This window comes from Peromyscus maniculatus, chromosome 6 (genome assembly GCF_049852395.1).
Source record: "Peromyscus maniculatus bairdii isolate BWxNUB_F1_BW_parent chromosome 6, HU_Pman_BW_mat_3.1, whole genome shotgun sequence".
Classification (NCBI taxonomy): domain Eukaryota; kingdom Metazoa; phylum Chordata; class Mammalia; order Rodentia; family Cricetidae; genus Peromyscus; species Peromyscus maniculatus.
In genome coordinates, this window is record NC_134857.1 from 68,885,776 (window position 1) to 68,906,324 (window position 20,549).

Sequence of the window (20,549 nt, forward strand, 5' to 3'; positions counted from 1 at the left end):
CCCCAATAAACCCATTGACTGGCCAAGTTGGACCTTGTTGGACTCATTTGTTTGATCTGTTGTTGATTCCCTATCTGGAAAGAGTAGATCTTCCCAGGGTCGAGTGCGGGGGTGGGGTGTGTGTGTGTGTGTCACACAATGTACTGTAAGACCAAAAAACCCAGCCCAGCATGATAATCCATGAAAGTTGTACCCCCCTGGATCCCTATTCTTAGGCAGCTATGTGGGTCTGCCAGTCCCCTCTGCCCAGCTGCTGTTGCTGCTTACATCACCTCAGGAAAAGGCCTTGTCAGTCTTGTATGATTCAGGTGCTTCCTAGGACTTGTGAGTTTGTTTTACTTCCTGGGTCTTAATGAGCTTTTGGGAGGAAGGGAATGTTTCACCTCTGAGTACGTAGCTACTGGCAGCCCACTCCATCCTCCAGCTCTTACATTCTCTCTTCCTCTATTTTCATGATGTTGTCTGAGCCTTTGACAGGTGATACAGATGTTCAGGTATGTTTCCTCCATCTGCTGCTGAGTATCGGGCAGCTCATCACAGTAGCAGACACTTAGTCCCAGGAGCTTGACATGTGAGGAGTCTCTGTAGGACATCTCTCATTCCAAGAAAAAACAAAGTTTCCTGGGGCTGGAGAGGTGGCTCAGTGGTGAAGAGCACTGGCTGCTCTTCCAGAGGACCTGGGTTCAATTCCCAGCACCCGCTTAGCAGCTCACAGCTCTAGCCCCAGAAATCCAACAGGCTCCTCTGACTTCTGGGGTACCAGGCACACATGCAAAGTACACACATACATTTAGGCAAAACATCCACACACATAAGATAAATAATTTTTTTTTTTTTTTTTTTTTTTTTGGTTTTTTGAGACAGGGTTTCTCTGTGTAGCTTTGCGCCTTTCCTGGAACTCACTTGGTAGCCCAGGCTGGCCTCGAACTCACAAAGATCCGCCTGCCTCTGCCTCCCGAGTGCTGGGATTAAAGGCGTGCGCCACCACCGCCCGGCCGATAAATAATTTTTTAAAAATTAAAATTTAAAAAAGCTGGGTAGTGATAGCACACACCTTTAGTCCCAGCACTCAGGAGGCAGAGGCAGGCAGATCTCTGTGAGTCTGAGTCCAGCCTGGGCTACCAAGTGAGTTTCAGGACAGCCAGGGCTACACAGAGAAATCGTGTCTTAACAAACCAACCAACAAACCAAACCAACCAAACAAAAACAAAATAAAACCCTCAGAAAAACCAAAAAGAAAGAAAAGAGGCAGACAGCAGCAGTAATCTATGAAGACAAATATCGAGAGGCATTTTGATTTTTTTATTCTTTTGTATATGAATGTTACCTGCATGTATTGAAAGACCCCCGCTCCATTATGAGGACATGGGGCTTTGGGCCAATGAAATGCTCCCCCCCTATAACTTAGCCTAAGAAACGCCATTCTAAAGGAATCAGAAAAACAGGAGTTCACAGCCGTAGCCAGCCACCCGGCCTTGACAGAGATAACTATGGCCAGCCACCCGGCCTTGACAGAGATAACTATGGCCAGCCACCCAGCCTTGAGAGAGATAACCGTGGTCGACGGCCTTGGGAAAAAGACAGTTAAGTCAAATCAGGATATTTTATGGCTGGCCCCCTGGCCTTGAGAAATAAGCAGCTGGCCTGGGCAAGGCCAAATCAGCCACACACATACGACCCCAAGTTCACCCTGGCCTTCTGTAAAACAGCCAATAGGGACCCTGTAACTATGCTTCTCGCTTCTGTAACCGCGCCTCTGCCCCTGGGATCCCATAAAAAGTCCCCCTTGCCTTAGGAAAGCGCGCAAGTCCTCCAAGAGACTTCGCCCCAGGTACCTGGTCTAAATAAACCCTCTTGCTTTTGCATCTGATCTATGGTTTCGGTGTGTTCCTTGGGTTTGGGGTCTCTCCCGGAGGAAGATCTCAGCCGGGGGTCTTTCAGTATGTCTGCAACCAACAGGTGTAACAATGATGTTATGATCCCTTCGACCTCAGGGGCCTCCTTAGCCACAGCTCATAGGGACATAGCCCACCCCAGGAACCACTAGTGCTGGAATTTTTACCCAACAACCTTATGTTTCCTAGCAGTGGCCTTTCCCACCCACATAGTGTGTTCATTCCCACCACTCAGTGTGTCTTCATTCCCACCCACACAGTGTGTCTTCATTCCCACCACTCAGTGTGTCTTCATTCCCACCCACACAGTGTGTCTTCATTCCCACCACACAGTGTGTCTTCATTCCCACCACACAGTGTGTCTTCATTCCCACCACACAGTGTGTCTTCATTCCCACCCACACAGTGTGTCTTCATTCCCACCACACAGTGTGTTCATTCCCACCCACACAGTGTCTTCATTCCCACCCACACAGTGTGTCTTCATTCCCACCACACAGTGTGTCTTCATTCCCACCCACACAGTGTGTCTTCATTCCCACCCACACAGTGTGTCTTCATTCCCACCCACACAGTGTGTCTTCATTCCCACCCACACAGTGTGTCTTCATTCCCACCCACACAGTGTGCTCATTCCCACCCACACAGTGTGTCTTCATTCCCACCACACAGTGTGTCTTCATTCCCACCACACAGTGTGTCTTCATTCCCACCCACACAGTGTGTTCATTCCCACCCACACAGTGTGTTCATTCCCACCCACACAGTGTGCTCATTCCCACCCACACAGTGTGTTCATTCCCACCCACACAGTGTGTCTTCATTCCCACCCACACAGTGTGTTCATTCCCACCCACACAGTGTGCTCATTCCCACCCACACAGTGTGTCTTCATTCCCACCACACAGTGTGTCTTCATTCCCACCCACACAGTGTGTCTTCATTCCCACCCACACAGTGTGTCTTCATTCCCACCCACACAGTGTGTTCATTCCCACCCACACAGTGTGTCTTCATTCCCACCCACACAGTGTGTCTTCATTCCCACCCACACAGTGTGTCTTCATTTCCACCCACACAGTGTGTCTTCATTCCCACCCACATAGTGTGTTCATTCCCACCCACACAGTGTGTCTTCATTCCCACCCACACAGTGTCTTCATTCCCACCCACACAGTGCCTTCATTTCCACCCACACAGTGTGTCTTCATTCCCACCACACAGTGTGTCTTCATTCCCACCCACACAGTGTGTCTTCATTCCCACCCACACAGTGTCTTCATTCCCACCCACACAGTGTGTTCATTCCCACCCACACAGTGTGTCTTCATTTGAACTCCTTAACTATTGCCGCCACTGTTCTTACAAATGTTTTAACAAATCTATAAGACACTAAAGAGGTACAGTTAGATTGAGAAATGTTTTGCTAGGCATGGTGATGCACACCTTTAATCCCAGCACACGGGAGGCAGAGGCAGGCAGATCTCTGTGAGTTTGAGGCCAGCTGGTCTGCATAGTGAGTTCCAGGACAGCGAAAACTACACTGTGAGGCCCTTTCTAAAAAAGAAAAATAATTTTTTTTGAGACAGAGTTTCTCTGTGTAGCCCTGGATGTCAAACTCACTTTGTAGACCAGGCTGGCTTTGAACTCACAGAGATCTGCCTGCCTCTGCCTCCTGAGTGCTGGGAAGGTGTGCACCACCATACCCAGCAAGAAAGAAATGTTTTAACAGAGAGTAAGCAGGTGCTCACCATCAAGTATTCCAAAATTGTGCCAGTTAGTCTTCTACAGCTAAGGGTATCAGAGAGAGAGAGAGAGAGAGAGAGAGAGAGAGGACTCAGAGGTTAAGGGCACTGGCTGCTCTGCTCTTCCAGAAGACCTGGGTTCAATTCCCAGCACCCACATGGCAGCTCACAGCTATCTGTAATCTCAGTTTCAGTGGATCCGACACCCTCACAAGGACATACAAGCAGGCAAAACACCAATGCTCATAAGAAAATAAAAGAAAGAAAGGAAATAATTTTTTTTGAGACAGGGTTTCTCTGTGTAGCTTTGGAGCCTGTCCTGGAACTTGCTCTACAGACCAGGCTGACCTCGAACTCACAGAGATCCCCATGCCTCTGCCTCCCCAAGTGCTGGGATTAAAGGCATGCGCCACTGCCCAGCAAAATAAAATATTTTTAATAATACAGTTAAGGCCAGGAGGTGGTGGTGCACGCCTTTAATCCCACCACTCAGGAGGCAGAGGCAGGCAGATCTCTGTGAATTCAAGGCCAACCTGGTCTATGGAGCTAGTTCTGTGACAGCTAGGGCTATTACACAGAGAAACCCCGTCTTAAAACAAACAAACAAACAAAAAAACACTTGAAAGAAAGAAATATTAGCGAGATTCTCTATGGAACAAAACAATGTCATCATTTGACTCAATTGTTTCATTAAAAACAGCAATATTCGGGGTTAGAGAGATGGCTCAGTGGTTAGAAGCAATTGCTACTCTTCCAGAGGCCCTGAGTTCTGTTCCCGCTGTTCTCAGTACCTAGGTAAAACGTCTGGAACCTGCCTATAACTCCAGTTCCAAGGGATACAAGGCCTCTTCTGGTATCTGCACACACACTGTACACACATCTAGATAAATAAAAATAAAAGCAAATCTTTAAAAAAAGAAAAAAAATTAAGCAATGCTGGGTATAGCATGGATGGGAGACACTAGTTCACTGAGCGTCCATAATCCATGGACATTTTCCTCAAGCTGTGTGGCCTTCCCACCCTGCTACAAGGCCCCTTCACATCCTCTGATGGTGTCCACACCGCTCAGCTCAGCTCAGCTCAGGCGCACAGGCCTGATCCAGGCTGGATTAGTCCGGGGAGGCCCCAGTTCTCAGTCTCAGGCCCCCGACTCTGTAGCCCTTTACTTTACAACAGCGACACCTGGCGGTCGAGAGGGTCTTAGTCAAGCAGAATCTTCATGTCCCGTAGGCTTTCTTCCAAGAATCACTTCTATGTTATTTTATATCATTATCTGGATTTTATTTATCATTATTTTTGCATGTGCAAATGTTTTGCCTGTGTGTCTTTAAACATACTGTATGTATTTTGTGTTCACGGAGGCCAGATCAGGGCTTCAGATGCCTCGCAACTATAGTTTTACAGATCATTGTAAGGGCCCGAACCCGGGTCCTCTGGAAGAGCAGCATGCGCTCTTAACCACTAGGGCACCTCCAACCCATACGCGTTTTTTGTTTGTTTCTTTTTCTTTTTCTTTTTTAGTTCTTCAAGACAGGGTTTCTCTGTGTGACCCTGGCTGTCCTGGAACTCACTCTGTAGACCAGGCTGGCTTGGAACTCAAGAGATTTGCCTGCCTCTGCCTCCCGAGTGCTGGGATGGAAGGCGTGAGCTGCCACACTGAGCTGGTATACTTTCTTGCAGGGAAGAAACATATAAACTGCATACACTGGGGTAATAGTGGTCCAGCCATGACACAAGCTAAACCCTTTTTATTGTTTTAAGATCCATTTTCTTTTCAGCCGTGTGTGGGTGTGTACGTAGGGGTGCCGATGCTGGAGGAGATCCAAGGCGTTGGATCTCCTGGTACTGAGTGACAGCTCTGGAAATTGAATTAAGGTTCTCTGTAGGACCTGTATGGCTTCCCATCCTCCCATCCATCTCTTCAGTCCCCAACCTAAGTCTTTACTTTGTATTTAGTGTGTGTTTGTGTGTGTGTGTGTGTGTGTGTGTGTGTGTGTGTCGCCTGTGTGGGGTGCACGCATACCACAGTGTCTATGTGGAGGTCAGAGGACACTGTGGAGTTGGGTCCCTGATTCCACCTTTACATGGGCTCCAGTGACGGCACTCAGGTGGTCAGCCTTGTGTGGCAAATGCGTTGCTCACTGACCGGTCTTGATGGCTCATGGTTAATCGTTTTTACCTGCACTGCTATCTTTTTTTTTTTTAAGATGTATTTATTTTATTTTTTGTGTATGAGTGTTTTGCCTGCATGTATGTGCATGCACCACATGCATGATTGGGGCCCTCAGAGGTCTGAAGAAGGCATCGGATGCCCTGGAAGTGGAGTTATGGAGGATTGCAAGCCACCTTGTGGGTTCTGGAAACCCAGGTCCTATAGTGATATTTTATTTGTACTGAAATGTGATTTGTATGTTAATAAATAAAGTTGCCCAGGGGTCAGAGCTATTAGCAAGCCATAGGAAAGCTGGGCGGTTGTGGTGCACACCTTTAATCCCAGCACTTGGTAGGCAGAGCTAGGCAGATCTCTGTGTGTTCAAGGATACAGCCAGCATGGAGACACACGCCTTTACTCTCAATTCCAACCATAGAAGACCTGGAGGTCTGTACAGACAGGCAGTGACTAGGAGGTCATGTGGTTGGGTTTACAACCAATGAGAAGGCAGAACAGAAACTATAAAAAAAGATAGACACAGGAAGTAGGTCTCTTTCGGAGAGGTACAACAACAGCGGCAGTGAAGGGTAAGGTTTTTAGCTCTTAGCTATTGCTCTGACCTCTTGGCTTTCATCTCTATTGGCTCTGTGTTTCTTATTTAATAAGGCGGTTGGTTACATCTACAGGGTCCTCTTTACAAACAGCAAGCGCTCTAACTGCTGGCGCCTCTCCAGCCTTGCGCTGGTTCGTTTAGTCATCTGTGAACTGCTGTGCAAGCTGTAAAGCCCTCCCAAACTCACAGCATTTGACTTTCTTATCCCCCTCCCACAGGACCTCCGGCTTGCCACGTTTCCTTCTGGGTGAGCCAGACACACTCTCGTCTGGGTGGCCCTTCTCCAATCCTTCTGATGCTGTAGCATTAATTTTTCTTTTTGCAAGGCACGGAGACACACAGCTTTACATCCAGCACCCAGGAGGCAGAGGCAAGTGGAACTCAGTGAGTTGCAGGCCAGTCAAGGCTACTGCCACACAGTAAGACCCTGTCTCAAAAAAGAAAGAAAGCAAAACAAACTGCTGTGGAACAACCCTTTTCTACGTTAAGAATATGCTTTACTCTCGTTGGTTAATAAAAAGCTGACAGGCTGATAGCTAGGCAAGAAGTTAAGCGGGAAAGCCAAACTGAGACTGATGGGAAGAAGGAGGGCTGAGTCAGGAGAGGCTCTGAGACAGAGCCAGTCAGCTGCTGAGCAAGCAGGACGTTAAAAAATGAGGCAACAAGCCATGAGCCACATGGCAAAGCATAAACAGAAACATGGGCTAATTTAGAGATAAGAGTGAGCTAGTAACAAGCCCGAGCTATCGGCCAAGCATTTGTAATTAATATAAGCCAAGTGGTCAGATGGGGAAACATCCATTTACAACAAACAACTGGGGCTGGTGACATGGCTCAGAGGGTCACAGCAAAGCTTCCAAAGCCTGTCCCTCCTCTGCTGTCTTCCAGTCTGATCTTCGTGGGGAGCTCAATAATAACTGCTCTCTCAGCGGCTCATGGGAGCCAATCCATTAGGGACTGATGGGCCTCATGCTGCTGAAGTTTGGGGTCCTTTATCTTAAGAATGGGTGGGTACCTTTGAACTTCTCTACTTCTGCAGCACTCAGGCTGGTCCCATCCACATCCATATCCTGCAGCCTCACGGCACAGGTTACAGGAGCTCCCATTGCTTGTTTAAGTTCAAGCAATTCAGATGCAGAGACCTCCCAGATTATCAGTTTCCTGTACTGGGCCACTATCAGTGCCCCATCTGCATGCTGAGTCATGAACTGTCTCTTACTCTGTATCAAAGGAAAGGCCTGAGAAGTTGTAACAGTTTCTACCATGTTCTCTCTTCCTTGAGAGCTTGTTTGGAGGTTCTAGCAGGGGAGCGCAGCTACTCGTATACCCTTGACCGAAGACCGGTCCTCCTCTATTGAGGGAAGGTCGACCTCTTCAACCAAGCGTGCACCTTCGGGAGGGATGCACATGGAGCGGTGAGGGAGGAAGGGGACACCCGCCTAGCCAGCCAGATCAGCCGAATCAACCTGGCAACCAATGGGGTGACAGATGTCGCAGCCAGATCGCCCTCACATCCCTCTCTTCCTTATCATATAAGTTATGTGACTGTTGCTGTGATAAGACACTATGACCAAAAGCATCTTGGGAAGAAAGGGTTTTATTTGGCTTACACTCCCATGTCACAGTCCATCAGTGGGGAAGTCAGCACTGGAACTCAAGTGGGAATCTGGAGGGAGGAACGGAAGCAGAAACTATGGAGGAACACTGCTCACCGGCTTGCTCCTCCGGGCAAGCTCCTTTCTTCTACAACCCAGGACCACTTTCCCCAGGGATGGCATGACCCAGAGTGGGCTGAACTGACCGGAACCTGCAGGAATAAAGGTCCCTGAGTGGCGAGGCGTTGAGTGGGAGGACTGGAGATAAGAAATAAAGAAGACAAAAGCAATAGCTGGGACCAGCAGGTCTTCCACAGCTGATGACTCATGCCAAGCAAGCTTATTAAGAAGCACAGCATCATATATACTATTTGCAGGAGGAAGATGCCCAGCGTCAGCAGAGAGCTGAGTCAATGTTGGCAAAGAGAACAGGGAATACCTTAGACACAGCTGCCTAAGAACTGACAACCACAGTCCAGGGGGAAGAGTCTGGTCCCCAGAAACTGCAACCTTGACTCCTACAAGGCACCAGCTCCAGCATCAGGCCTTGCCAAGTCCATACCTGGACAAGGGCACAGAACTGAAGTTCCCCTTGATCAGAGGCTCTGAGAAAGTCTTGAATCGGTCTGGATCCCCACACCCGACCCTCCCACATCAATCATTAATCTACAAAATGTACCACACAATTGCCTCCACGCCAATCTAATGGAGGCATTTTCTCAAGTGCTGTTCTCATCCCAGACAACTCCACATTGTGTCAAATTGACGAAAACCAGCCAGGACATTCAGCATCTGGCTGTTTCTGAGTTCCTAGTTTGAAGTCCCAGAAAACGCTGTTCAGCACAAGTTTAGTTTACATTCTCTGCCCCTTGCATCCTGCTGGCTGTGAGAAATGGCATGCAGCATCTCGGGTTGCCCTTGTTCCCCGTGCTTCCTGTCACATCAGCGGCTAGTGCAGGGGACAGCATCCACACGTCTCTTTCCTGTTGTAAACCCTCCCTACACAGGGAGTACATCAATGTCTTAATCTGGGAATGCAGGCGTCTCTTTTCTTTCCTTCTTCTCTCTTTTATATTTGTTTGTTTTGCGTATGTGTGTGTGCCTGAGTGTAGGTGTGTGCATCACAGGCATGCAGGAGACTGCAGATGTCAGAAGAGGGTATCAGATCCCCTGGAACTTGAACTATAGGTAGTTGTGATCCATCCACCATGTGGGTGCTGGGAACTGAACCCAGGTCTTCTACAAGAGCTGTAAGTACTCTTAACCACTGAGCTATCTATCCAGCCCTGTTTCTGTTTTTTTTTTTAAAGATGTTTTATTATTTTAAGTGTGTGGTGTGTGTATGTGTGTGTGTGTGTGTGTGTGTGTGTGTGTGTGCGCGCGCACATGTGTCAGATCCTCTGGAGCTGGACTTACAGGCTGTTGTAAAGACACAATGTGAGTGCTGGGATTTTTTTCTAGTTTGCTTTCTGTCTTTTTTTTTTTTTTTTTGGGTTTTTCAAGACAGGGTTTCTCTGTGTAGTTTTGCGCCTTTCCTGGGACTCACTTGGTAGCCCAGGCTGGCCTCGAACTCACAGAGATCCACCTGGCTCTGCCTCCCGAGTGCTGGGATGCTTTCTGTCTTAATACTCTATTGTGGTAAAGAGACACCTTAACCACAGCAGCTCTTATAAAGGGAAACAGTTAACTGGGGCTGGCTTGTGGTTCAGAGATTTAGTCCATTATCATCATGGTGCCACATGGCAGCATGCAGGCAGACATGGTGCTGGAGGAGGAGCTAAGCGTCCTACATCTTGACCTGCAGGTAACAGGAAGTGGTCTAACCACCTCACTGAGCATAGCTTGAGCAATGGAGACCTCAAAGCCCACCCCCACAGTGACACACTTCCTCCAACAAGGCCACACCTACTTCAACAAGGCCACACCTCCTAATAATGCCACTCCCTATGAGCTTATGAAGGCCAATTACATTCAAACTACCACATTCCCCTCTCTGGCCCCCATAAGCTTATAACAATATCATAATGCAAAATGCATTTAATTCAACTTCAGAAGTCCCCATAGTCTATCATAATCTCAACAATATTTAAAAGTTCAGTCTCGCCGGGCGGCGGTGGCGCACGCCTTTAATCCCAGCACTCGGGAGGCAGAGGCAGGCGGATCTCTGTGAGTTCGAGGCCAGTCTGGACTACCAAGTGAGTCCCAGGAAAGGCGCAAAGCTACACAGGGAAACCCTGTCTCGAAAAAACCAAAAAAAAAAAAAAAAAAAAAAAAAAAAAAGTTCAGTCTCTTCTGAGATTCATGCAATCTCTTAACTGTACGACCCTATAAAAATCAAAATAGCCAGGCAGTGGCGGCAGCGGCGGCGGCGGCGGCGCACGCCTTTAGTCCCAGCACTCGGGAGGCAGAGCCAGGCGGATCTCTGTGAGTTCGAGGCCAGCCTGGACTACCAAGTGAGTCCCAGGAAAGGCGCAAAGCTACACAGAGAAACCCTGTCTCGAAAAAACCAAAAAAAATAAAAATAAAAATAAAAATAAAAAAGTAAGCCGGGTGGTGGTGGCGCACGCCTTTAATCCCAGCACTTGGGAGGCAGAGCCAGGCGGATCTCTGTGAGTTCAAGGCCAGCCTGGGCTACAAAGTGAGTTCCAGGGAAGGCGCAAAGCTACACAGAGAAACCCTGTCTCAAAAAACCAAAAAAATAAAAATAAAAATAATAAAAAATAAAATAAAATAAAAAAGTAGATCACATACTTCCAACTTACAATGGCACAGGGTATACATTACCATTCCAAACTGTAGGGAAGGGAGCACAGTGAGGAAATCCTGGACCAAAGCAAGAGCAAAAACCAGCTGGGCAAACTCTAAACTCTACATCTCTATCTCTTGGGCTGTTTCCACTCCCTGTTCGCAGCTTTCCTCAACAGATATCCCATGGCTTTGGCATCTCCAACATCTTGGTGTCTCCAAGGCAATCCAGGCTTCAACTTTACAGCTTCATGCAATGGCCTTTCTAGGCCTCCATTCAAGGACACCCTTGACACATGCCTGGCCTCAGTGGCTTTCCTTAGTCTCAGAGGAATTCTACAACCCCTTTCTTCTATCCGTGAAGCCATTACCATGTGGCCAAAGCTGACAAATTCTGCTGCTTACTAGGACTGAAACATGGCCCACTCATTCAAACACATCTTCACCAGCTTACTGTTTTTGATGGTTTCCTTCTCTGCCTAAGCCTGGCTATCCTGAAACTGGATCTGTAGACCAGGCTGACTTCAAACTCAGAGATCGATTAGCCTCTGCCTCTGGAGTGCTGGGATTAAAGGCATGCACCACCACACCCACCTCTAAGCTTTTCTTTAATCCCTTTTCACTTGTTGGAAACTTATCTGGGTGGGATCTTGCCCTGAAGTCACTACTCCATTTATTCCATTTTTAAAAAAGATTTATTTATGTATACAGTGCTCTGCCTGCAGGCCAGAAGAGGGCACCAGATCTCATTACAGATGGTTGTGAGCCACCATGTGGTTGCTGGGAACTGAACTCAGGACCTCTTGAAGAGCAAGCAGTGCTCTTAACCTCTGAGCCATCCCTCCAGTCCCTTTATTCCATTTCTTAATCCAATTATCTCCTTGAACACAGGACTTAGCTCCACTCTACTTCCTGGTGCCCCTTTTCTCCTCAAATTGTACATTTTGTATTTTTCCTTCCTCAGTTTGCTCCTTTTCATTTTAAATCTTCATTAAAGTTACCATTAATAACCACACAACAGAGACTATAGTAGGCTGTTTTGAGATTTCCTCTGCCAACAGAATTAATTCAAATTCTCTTCACTTTAGCCTCAGGTAGACTCTTGGGACATGAGCAAAAGGCAGCTACATTCTTCAATAAAATATCACAAGAATGATCTCTAAGCAACATACTAAAAGTCTTCTCCTCTGAAACCTCTTGAGCCAGGCCCCCACAGTTCACTCTCCCATGTGCCTACTAGTATGGCCCTTTAAGCCACTGCTTTTATAGCCCAAAGAATTAAAGTTCAAGTTTGTGGTAATATTTTATTTGTACTCCCCAATAAAGCTTATCTGGTGATCAGAGGAAAAAGTCAGCCATTATGTTAAACATAGAGGTCAGGCAATAGTAACACACACCTTTAATCCTAGCATTTAGGAGGCAGAGATTCATCCAGATCTCTGTGAGTTCAAGGCCACACTGGGAACAGAGCCAGGTGTGGTGGCACATGCCTTAATTCCCAGCACTAGTTAACCATAGAAGTCTGGAGGTCTATACAGACAGACAGGAAGAGATAGAGCTGGGCGGAGAGAGGAAGTGATGTAGCTGGGTGGAGAGAGGAAGTGAGATGGCAGGACACAGAAAGGATATAGTTGTGAGTATACAGGAAGTAGCTCTCTCTGGAGGCTGAGGAGTTGGTGAGGTGAGGTTGGCTGTGCTTTGTCCTATTCCTCTGATCTCTCAGTTTTCACCCCAATATCTGGCTCCGTGTTTTTTGTTTTGTTTTGTTTTGTTTTGAATAAGACTGTTTAGCGATTCATCTTACACAAATCCCTCCAAACAAAACATGGTCAGACCTATCGCAGCAATACCCCAGCCTGGTACCAACTTCTTCTCCTTCTCCTTCTCCTTCTCCTTCTTCTTCTTTTTCAAGACAGTGTTTCTTTGTATAGCCCTGTGTAAATGGAGGTAAAGTTTTTCTGTCCTGACTGTCTGGTCCCAAATAAACACACAAAGGCTTATACTAATTACAAAATGCTCAGCCAATAGCTCAGGCTTATTATTAACTAGTTCTTATTTTAAAATTAACCCATTTCTATTAATTTATGTATTGCTACATGGCTCATGGCTTTACCAGTCCTCTGGTATCTTGCTTCTTGGGAGGCTTGGGAGGCTTGCTCCTGTCTCTCCCCGCTCCGCCATTCTGCATCCCGCCCAGCTATTGGCCAGTCAGCTTGTTTATTAAACCAATGACAGTGACAAATCTTCACAATATTCACAGTGTACAAAAGGATTTTCCACCAGGTGGTGGTGGTGGTGCACACCTTTAATCCCAGCACTCGGGAGGCAGGGGCAGGTGGATCTCTGTGAGTTTCAGGCCAGCCTGGTCTACAAAGCAAGTTCCAGGACAGCCAGGACTGTTACACAGAGAAACCCTGTCTCAAAAAACAAAAACAAACGAACTAAAGGATTTTTCACAGCAGCCGTGGCTGTCCCGGAACTTGCTTTCCAACTTCTGTCTTGGTTAGGGTTTCTATTGCTGTGAAGTGTCACCATGACCATGGCAACTCTTATAAAAGAAAAACATTTAATTGGGGTGGCCTACATTTTCAGAGGTTTAGTCCATTATCACATGGTGGCATGCAGGCAAACATGGAATTGGAAAAGGAGCTGAGAGTCCTACATCTTGACCTGCAGGTAACAGGAAGTGGTCTGACCACCTCACTGAGCATAGATTAAGCAAAGGAGACCTCAAAGTCCACCCCCACAGTGACACTCCGTCAAGGAGTGTTGGGCTTCCTCCATCAAGGCCACACCTACTCCAACAAGGCCACACCTCCTAATAGGGCCACTTCCTGAGCTTATGGGGGCCAATTACATTCAAACTAACACACATTCTGTCTTAGTTAGGGTTTCTATTGCTGTGAAGAGACACCGTGACCACGGCAACTCTTATAAAAGAGAATATTGAATTGGGGCTTGCTTACAGTTTCAGAGGTTTGGCCCATTATCCTCATGGCAGGGAGCATAGTGGCATGCAGGCTGATGTGGTGCTGGAGAGGGAGCTGAGAGTCCTACATCTGGATCAGCAGGCAGCAGGAAGAGAGAGAGAGAGAGAGAGACAGAGAGAGAGACAGAGACAGAGACAGAGACAGAGACAGAGACGGGGCCTGGTGTGAGCATTTCAAACCTCAAAGCCCACGCCTGGTGACACGTTCCTCCAACAAGGCCACACCTCCTCCAAGGCCACACCTCCTCCAAGGCCACACCTCCTCTATCAAAGCCACACCTACTCCATCAAAGCCACACCTACTCCAACAAGGCCACACCTCCTAACAGCACCACCACCCCTCTGGGTCCGTTTTCACTCAAACCACCACACTGTCTATGACTATGGTAAGGACCCTGAGCAAAAGCATCTTGAGGAGGAGAGGGTTTATTTGGCTTACAGGTACAGTCAGTCCGTTATCGGGGGAAGCCACGGCAGGACCTGAGGCAGAGACCATGGAGAACGCTGATACTGAACGCTTACGCCTCAAGGCTTGCTCAGTCTTCTTTCTCATCCCACCGGAGACCACCTGCCAATGGTCGTTACCCCCTACAGTGAGGGCCCTTCCATTTCAATCAGAAATCAAGAAAATGTTCCACAGGCTTGCCTACAGGCCAATATAATAGACGCAGTTTCTCAAGTAAGTTCCCTCTTCCCAGACATGACTAGGTTTGTGTCAAACTGGCAAAAACCAACAGCAGAGACCAAAACCTGGGTCTTCTGCTACAGCAGTACACACTCTTAATCACGGAGCCATCTCTCCACTGTGTTTCTTGTTTTTGGAGTAACGTAGCATATCTTATTGCTCACAGCTGCTGCCAAGGATGGTAATACATTCTCTAGTCTACTAATGGTTTGGGGGCATCCCTGCAGTCACGTGTCCCCATCTATCAAGGAGGATACCTTCCCTACACAAACAGCAATGCTCCCGGTCAGACAGCTTGACCTTGGCCGCTTGTCCTATGACCCCACTTAGGGAGCATGTGACTACAGCAAACAGGCACACCACTGCATACCACACGAGGAAAGGGAACATATGCGGAATGCTTCCAAGGATGACCCACCCTTACGTGGTTCAGCCTCAGCTTCCTGTAGGACACACAGAGAGGTCTTTGCGCTCACAGATAAGCTCTAGGGAACCTGGAATGTTAAACACACGGGGTTGTTCCTTCAAGAGAAGGAATGCATAATCTTTTTTTTTGCCCAGAAGGTTGGGAATAGACATGTTTAGTAATCTGGTGACCTTTGCTCTGTCTGTGTGGCTAGAGATTTTTCCTGCACCAGATCCTCTCACAGACCCTTACTTTTTCTCAATCTATAGAACCTATCTTCGTGGACCTTACAAAGAGTTTCAATCTAATCTGTATTTAGCTTACTTTGTTCCTCTAGGAGATTCAGGTATGCTTTGTTGTCAACTTGGGATTGAGTCAATTATCAGCAAAATAAGTTTTCCCCAAATCGTGCTGTGCTTAAATATGCCTAAAATAAACTACTTGGAGTTATACTCTAGAAGTTTGAACCAACGCCAGCTACCGAGTTGTGTTGAACCTAACTACCTTCTTGCCTCCCTTGCATCGTTATTCTGCTGGCCACGGTAGTTGTGGGGGACCCCCTAGCTTCCTGTCACAGCACTCACTGCAGGGGCTTTGCAACATTTTCCACAATCCATTTGTGGTGCCAATTACACTGTGTGACGTTTCCTGGAGCGACACAAACGAATGACATAAACAAGCATTCGTTCACTCCAGATTTATCAACAAGGACAGACCAAAGAAATTGCCAAGCACAGCGGCATATCTATAATCCTAATAATTGAGAGGCAGAGGCAGGTGGATCTCTGTGAGTTCAAGGCTAAACTGCCCTACATAACAAGATCAGGCCAACATGGGCTACAAAGCGAAACTTTGTCTCAGAAAAGAAAAGAAAGACGTTACTCTGCCCAAATCTGATTTAGTGAACCTGATTATTGAGATTACTCACAGGATTAGGGATGAGAGTCACTTACAGGAGCACGGGTGATTCAAAGGCAGCTGCGTAAGGTAAAAGGCACCCCCAGCTGGCGAGGGGACGCAGGACAGCTGCATGCCTAGAACTCCATGCACAACTTCCAGGCAGCATGGTGTGTCTGCAATTCTCCTCTGCCCAGCTGCTGTCACTGTTACTGATAGTGCTTTGTGAATCTTTCAAGTTCCTGAGGCCTACAAGCTTTGTTTACTTCCTGAGCTTTATTTCATTTACTTCCTCAGGAGTAAGAAGCCTCCCTCCAGGAGGGAATGTTTCCGTCTGGAAAATATAGCTTATATTATATTATAACAGTTAATTAGTTTGAGAATTGTTTTACAATGATTACATATCTTAAAACCTCATGTTGCATGTCATAAGTATATATAATTATTGTCTGTCAATTATGCCATAATAAAGTTGGGGGCACTTCTATAACAAGCATCCTTTATGAAATGTTTGCATGTGTGCAGTTTGAGATAGATACACTCCAGAGGGGGAAACTCTCTCTTAATATGAAAAACAAATAAGCTCCATCATGGTGGCACATGACAATAATCCCAGAACCCAGGAGACTGAGGCAGGAGGATCACCATGAGTTCCAGGCCAGCCTTTGATACAGAGTGAGGCCCTATCTCACAGAACCAACTGTACAAGTTACTTATCTTGTGGCTTTGACAAAACACCTGATAAAAACAATGGAAGGCAAGCCTGGCATGGTGGCGCACGCCTTTAGTCCAGCACTCGGGAGGCCAAGGCAGGTGGATCTCTGAGTTCCAAGCCAGCCTGGTCTACAGAGCGAGTTCCAGGACAGCCAGGGCTACACAGAGAAACCCTGTTTTGAAAAACAAAACAAACAACGGAGAAACAAAACCTCAACAACTTAAAGAAGGAACGGTTCATTTTAGTTTAGAGTTTGGCAGGCAACGTACAACGACAATCAGGGTAGGAGGAGCGCCTGATAAGAAACTTCCCATCCGATGCCAGACTTTCTTTTTGGGTGGAACTAAATCCCCCCAGGGCAGAGAGCTGACTGCTGACAGCTGTCAATACAACAGCAGACTCCAAGGAAACAGAGAACGGCTGGCTGAACGGAGCCCAGCTCACGGAAGCAGCAGGCAGAAGCCTGCACAGACTAACATAGCTACTGTCCACTTTTAATAGCTCTTCTCTGATTGGTCCTAAGTCTCACCTTATTTGCATACCCCATTCAACCAATCAGGGCTCCGACGATTTCTCCATAAATTCGGGCACACCTGCAGCTTCAAGATGCTTTCTCCTCTGAACTTTGTAGAGACAAGGGAGACTTCAGAGCCCAGTCCTCACCTCACAGACACCCATGCTTCAGGACTTGCCAAATCTGTTCAACTTCCGGGACTCAACCAACAGCTGCCGCAGGCTCAATGAGTCCTCCAGGGGGACTCACTCCCGCTTCAGCCACCAGAGGCCTAAGACTCCAACCTCAGACATGTCAGGGTCTCATGTGACCCGGCATCAAACTGGTATCAAACTCGATGTGCCCCTGAGAATGACCTGGAACTCCTGCTATGCCTCCCAAGTGCTGGGATTCTAGATGTGAGCCACTATGACTGTTTATATTTTAAAATCGTGTTTACAGATTTTGAACTAACACTGAGAAATGCTTATCCCTGTTGACTGAGAAAAGCAAAGTCAAATTTAACCCACAGTGAGACAGACATCGTGGTGAGGGCCTGTGTCCCACCCCTTGGGAGGCAGAGGTTGAAGCATTGGGAGTTCAGAACCAGACTCTGTTGTCTGAGAGTTTGGGGGCAACATGAAACCCCCCCCCAGGAAAAATTAAACCACAGTGGAACCAGGCATGGGTGTGCACGCCTGTCAGCCCTCACAGACTGAGGCAAGAGGATGACAGTCCACTGCCAGCCTGTCTCAAAACGGACAGCTAGGTTTCCTGGCTAGACACCAGTAATCCAACATGGAGGAGCAGGAGTTCAAGGTCATCTTCAGCTACACACCCAGCCGGAAGCCAGCCTGAGCTGCATGGGACCCTGTCTTGGAAACAATCACTACTTGGAAATATAGCCATTGATTTAAAAAAAAAAAAAATCACTACCCCAACCTACAAACCAGACAGAAAAGCTCTGAGCTATAAAAGCACTGAGGAAGTCAGGTGGCAGTGGTATATGTCTTTAATCTCAGCACTCAGGAGGCAGAGCCAGGTGGATCTCTGTGAGTTCGAGGCCAGCTTGGTCTACAGAGTGAGATCCAGGACAAGCACCAAAACTACACAGAGAAACCCTGTCTCGAAAAAACAAAAACAAACAAACAAACAAAACCACTGAGGGAAGCCATCAGTGGCTTTCAATGCATGGTTGACAAGGATTTCTTTACAAAAGATTTACTTACTTTTATTTATGTGTACGTGTATCTTCATGAGTTTGTGAGCACCACATTCGTGAAGGTGTGCATAGGCCGGAGTGCATTTTATTTGTAAAGAGAAGAAAAAAAAAAAAACAGAAAAAAAAATGTGTGTCAGATTTACAAGTATGTATTGAATTATTTTTCTTTTATTTTTTTTTGCGGGGGGGAGGGGTGTTTTTGTTTTTATTTTGTTTGTTTGTTTGTTTGTTTGTTTGTTTTGAGATAGGGTTTCTCTGTGTAACAGCTCTGGCTGTCCTGGAACTCACTCTGTAGGGCAGACTGGCCTTGAACTCACAAAGATCTGCCTGCCTTGGTGTTCCCAGTGCTGGGATTAAATAAAGGCAGTTCCCCTTTTTATTTCACATGCATTGGTGTTTTGCCAGTGTATGTCTGAATAAGGGTGTTTGATCCCCTGCAACTGGAGTTACAGACAGCTGTGAGCTGCCATGTGGGTGCAGAGAATTGAACCCCGGGTCCTCTGGAAGAGCAGCCAATGCAAATTTTAGCCACTGAGCCATCTCTCCAGCCCCACATTATTTTTCTTAAAGATATTCATTAATGTGTGTGTGTGTGTGTGTGTGTGTGTGTGTGTGTGTGTGTGTGTACTCCTTTGGAGGGCAGACAACAACTTTTAGAGTCCCGTCTCTTTCAACACGTGGGCTCCAGATACCAAACTCAGGTAGTCAGGTAGGCATTAAGCGCCCTCATCCGCGGAGCCATCTTGCCAGCCCTGTATTACATTTTTAACAAAAAAAATGGACAAAGTATTCCTTTGAAGCCTGAGTACTGAGTTGTGTGTATCTCGTGAAAAACCAAGAGCATGAAGACACTAACTGCGGATTCTACCCTCAAGGCGAGTTTGCCACGGTATGTTAGCACTTGCCTTAACGGCCCTCAGCCCAGTAGCTGGCTTCGAGGCCTGTGGGTGCAGTTCCAGACCGCACGGTGACGGTAAAGCCTCAGGCTTTCTCCGTTCTGCAGTCTGCTCCGTTTCTCCGTTTCTCTGTCACCTCTGAACCCCGCCCCACCGCACTGACGCCTCGCAGCCGCGGGGTGACTCCTGGCGCCCCCAGGTGCTCTGGATGGAAAGTGCATGTGTACATCCTGTAACTGTGGACTAGGAACTGTTCCCCGGCCTGAGCCCCGCTCTCTGCAGGGGCCTTACTGCCAATGCGCAGGGCTGGGCTGGCAGAGGATGCCCACCCAGGCTGGATTCTCACCAGCCCCTTTCCTCTTCCCATCCCTTCCTCTGAGGCTGTGGGCCTCAGCCGAACAGATGCCAAGGACTTGCTGCGTGATTCCGGAGCCCTTTCTCCTTTCATTAATTTCTTCTTCTCCCCCCTAAATTCCTTTTCTTTCAATTCCAAACATGCTGCTGCCTTTTTCCTTTCTTTCTCTCTTTTCTTCTTTCTTTCTTTCTTTCTTTCTTTCTTTCTTTCTTTCTTTCTTTCTTTCTTTCTTTCTTTCTTTCTTTCTTTCTTCCTTTCTTCCTTCCTTCCTTCCTTCCTTCCTTCCTTTTCTTCCTTTCTTTCTTTTCTTCTTCTCCTCCTCCTCCTCCTTCTCCTTCTTCTTTCTTCTTCTTCTTAGATTTTTGAAACAGAGTTTCTCTGTGTAATCGCCCTGACTATCTTGGAACTCCCTCTGTAGACCAGGTTGGCCTCGAACTCAGAGATCCACCTGTCTCTGCCTTCCAAGTGCTAGGATTAAAGGCTTGTGCCACCAATGTCTGAGTCCTATTCTTTATATATATATATATATATATATATATATATATATATATATATGTTTGTTTATTTATTTTAGTTTTTTTTGAGACAGGGTTTCACAATGTAGTCCTGGCTGGCCTCAAATTCATGTCCTAAATGTTGGGTTTACAGGCAGGAGGACCACATCCTGTACTTTTTCTTTCTTTTTTCCATGCTGGGGATGGACCAGAGCAGCCAGGATGTTAAGCAAGTGCTCCTGACTAAGAGTGGCACCATGGCATTCTCAATGAATTCGAGACTTTTAAAATTACATTTATTTATTGTGGGTGGAGGCGTTGCCTAGCAGTTTCCCTTGAGATGAAAACCTCTCATCCTGGGGCTGAGAAATGGCTCAGCTGTGAAGAGCTCAGACTTCTCTTGCAGAGGACCTAAGTTGGATTCCCCACATCCAGCTGCCTGTTAAATCCAACCCAAGGGGTCCAACAAGCTCTTCTGGCCTCTCATAGGAGCATGAACTCACATATGTGAACATGCACACAGGTACACATATATACGGTACACACGTCAAAATAAAAATACTTATTTAAAAAAAACCTTCCATCTTGGTTTCCATCCTTTTTTTTTTTTTTTTTTTTTTTTTTTCTTCGAGACAGGGTTTCTCTGTGTAG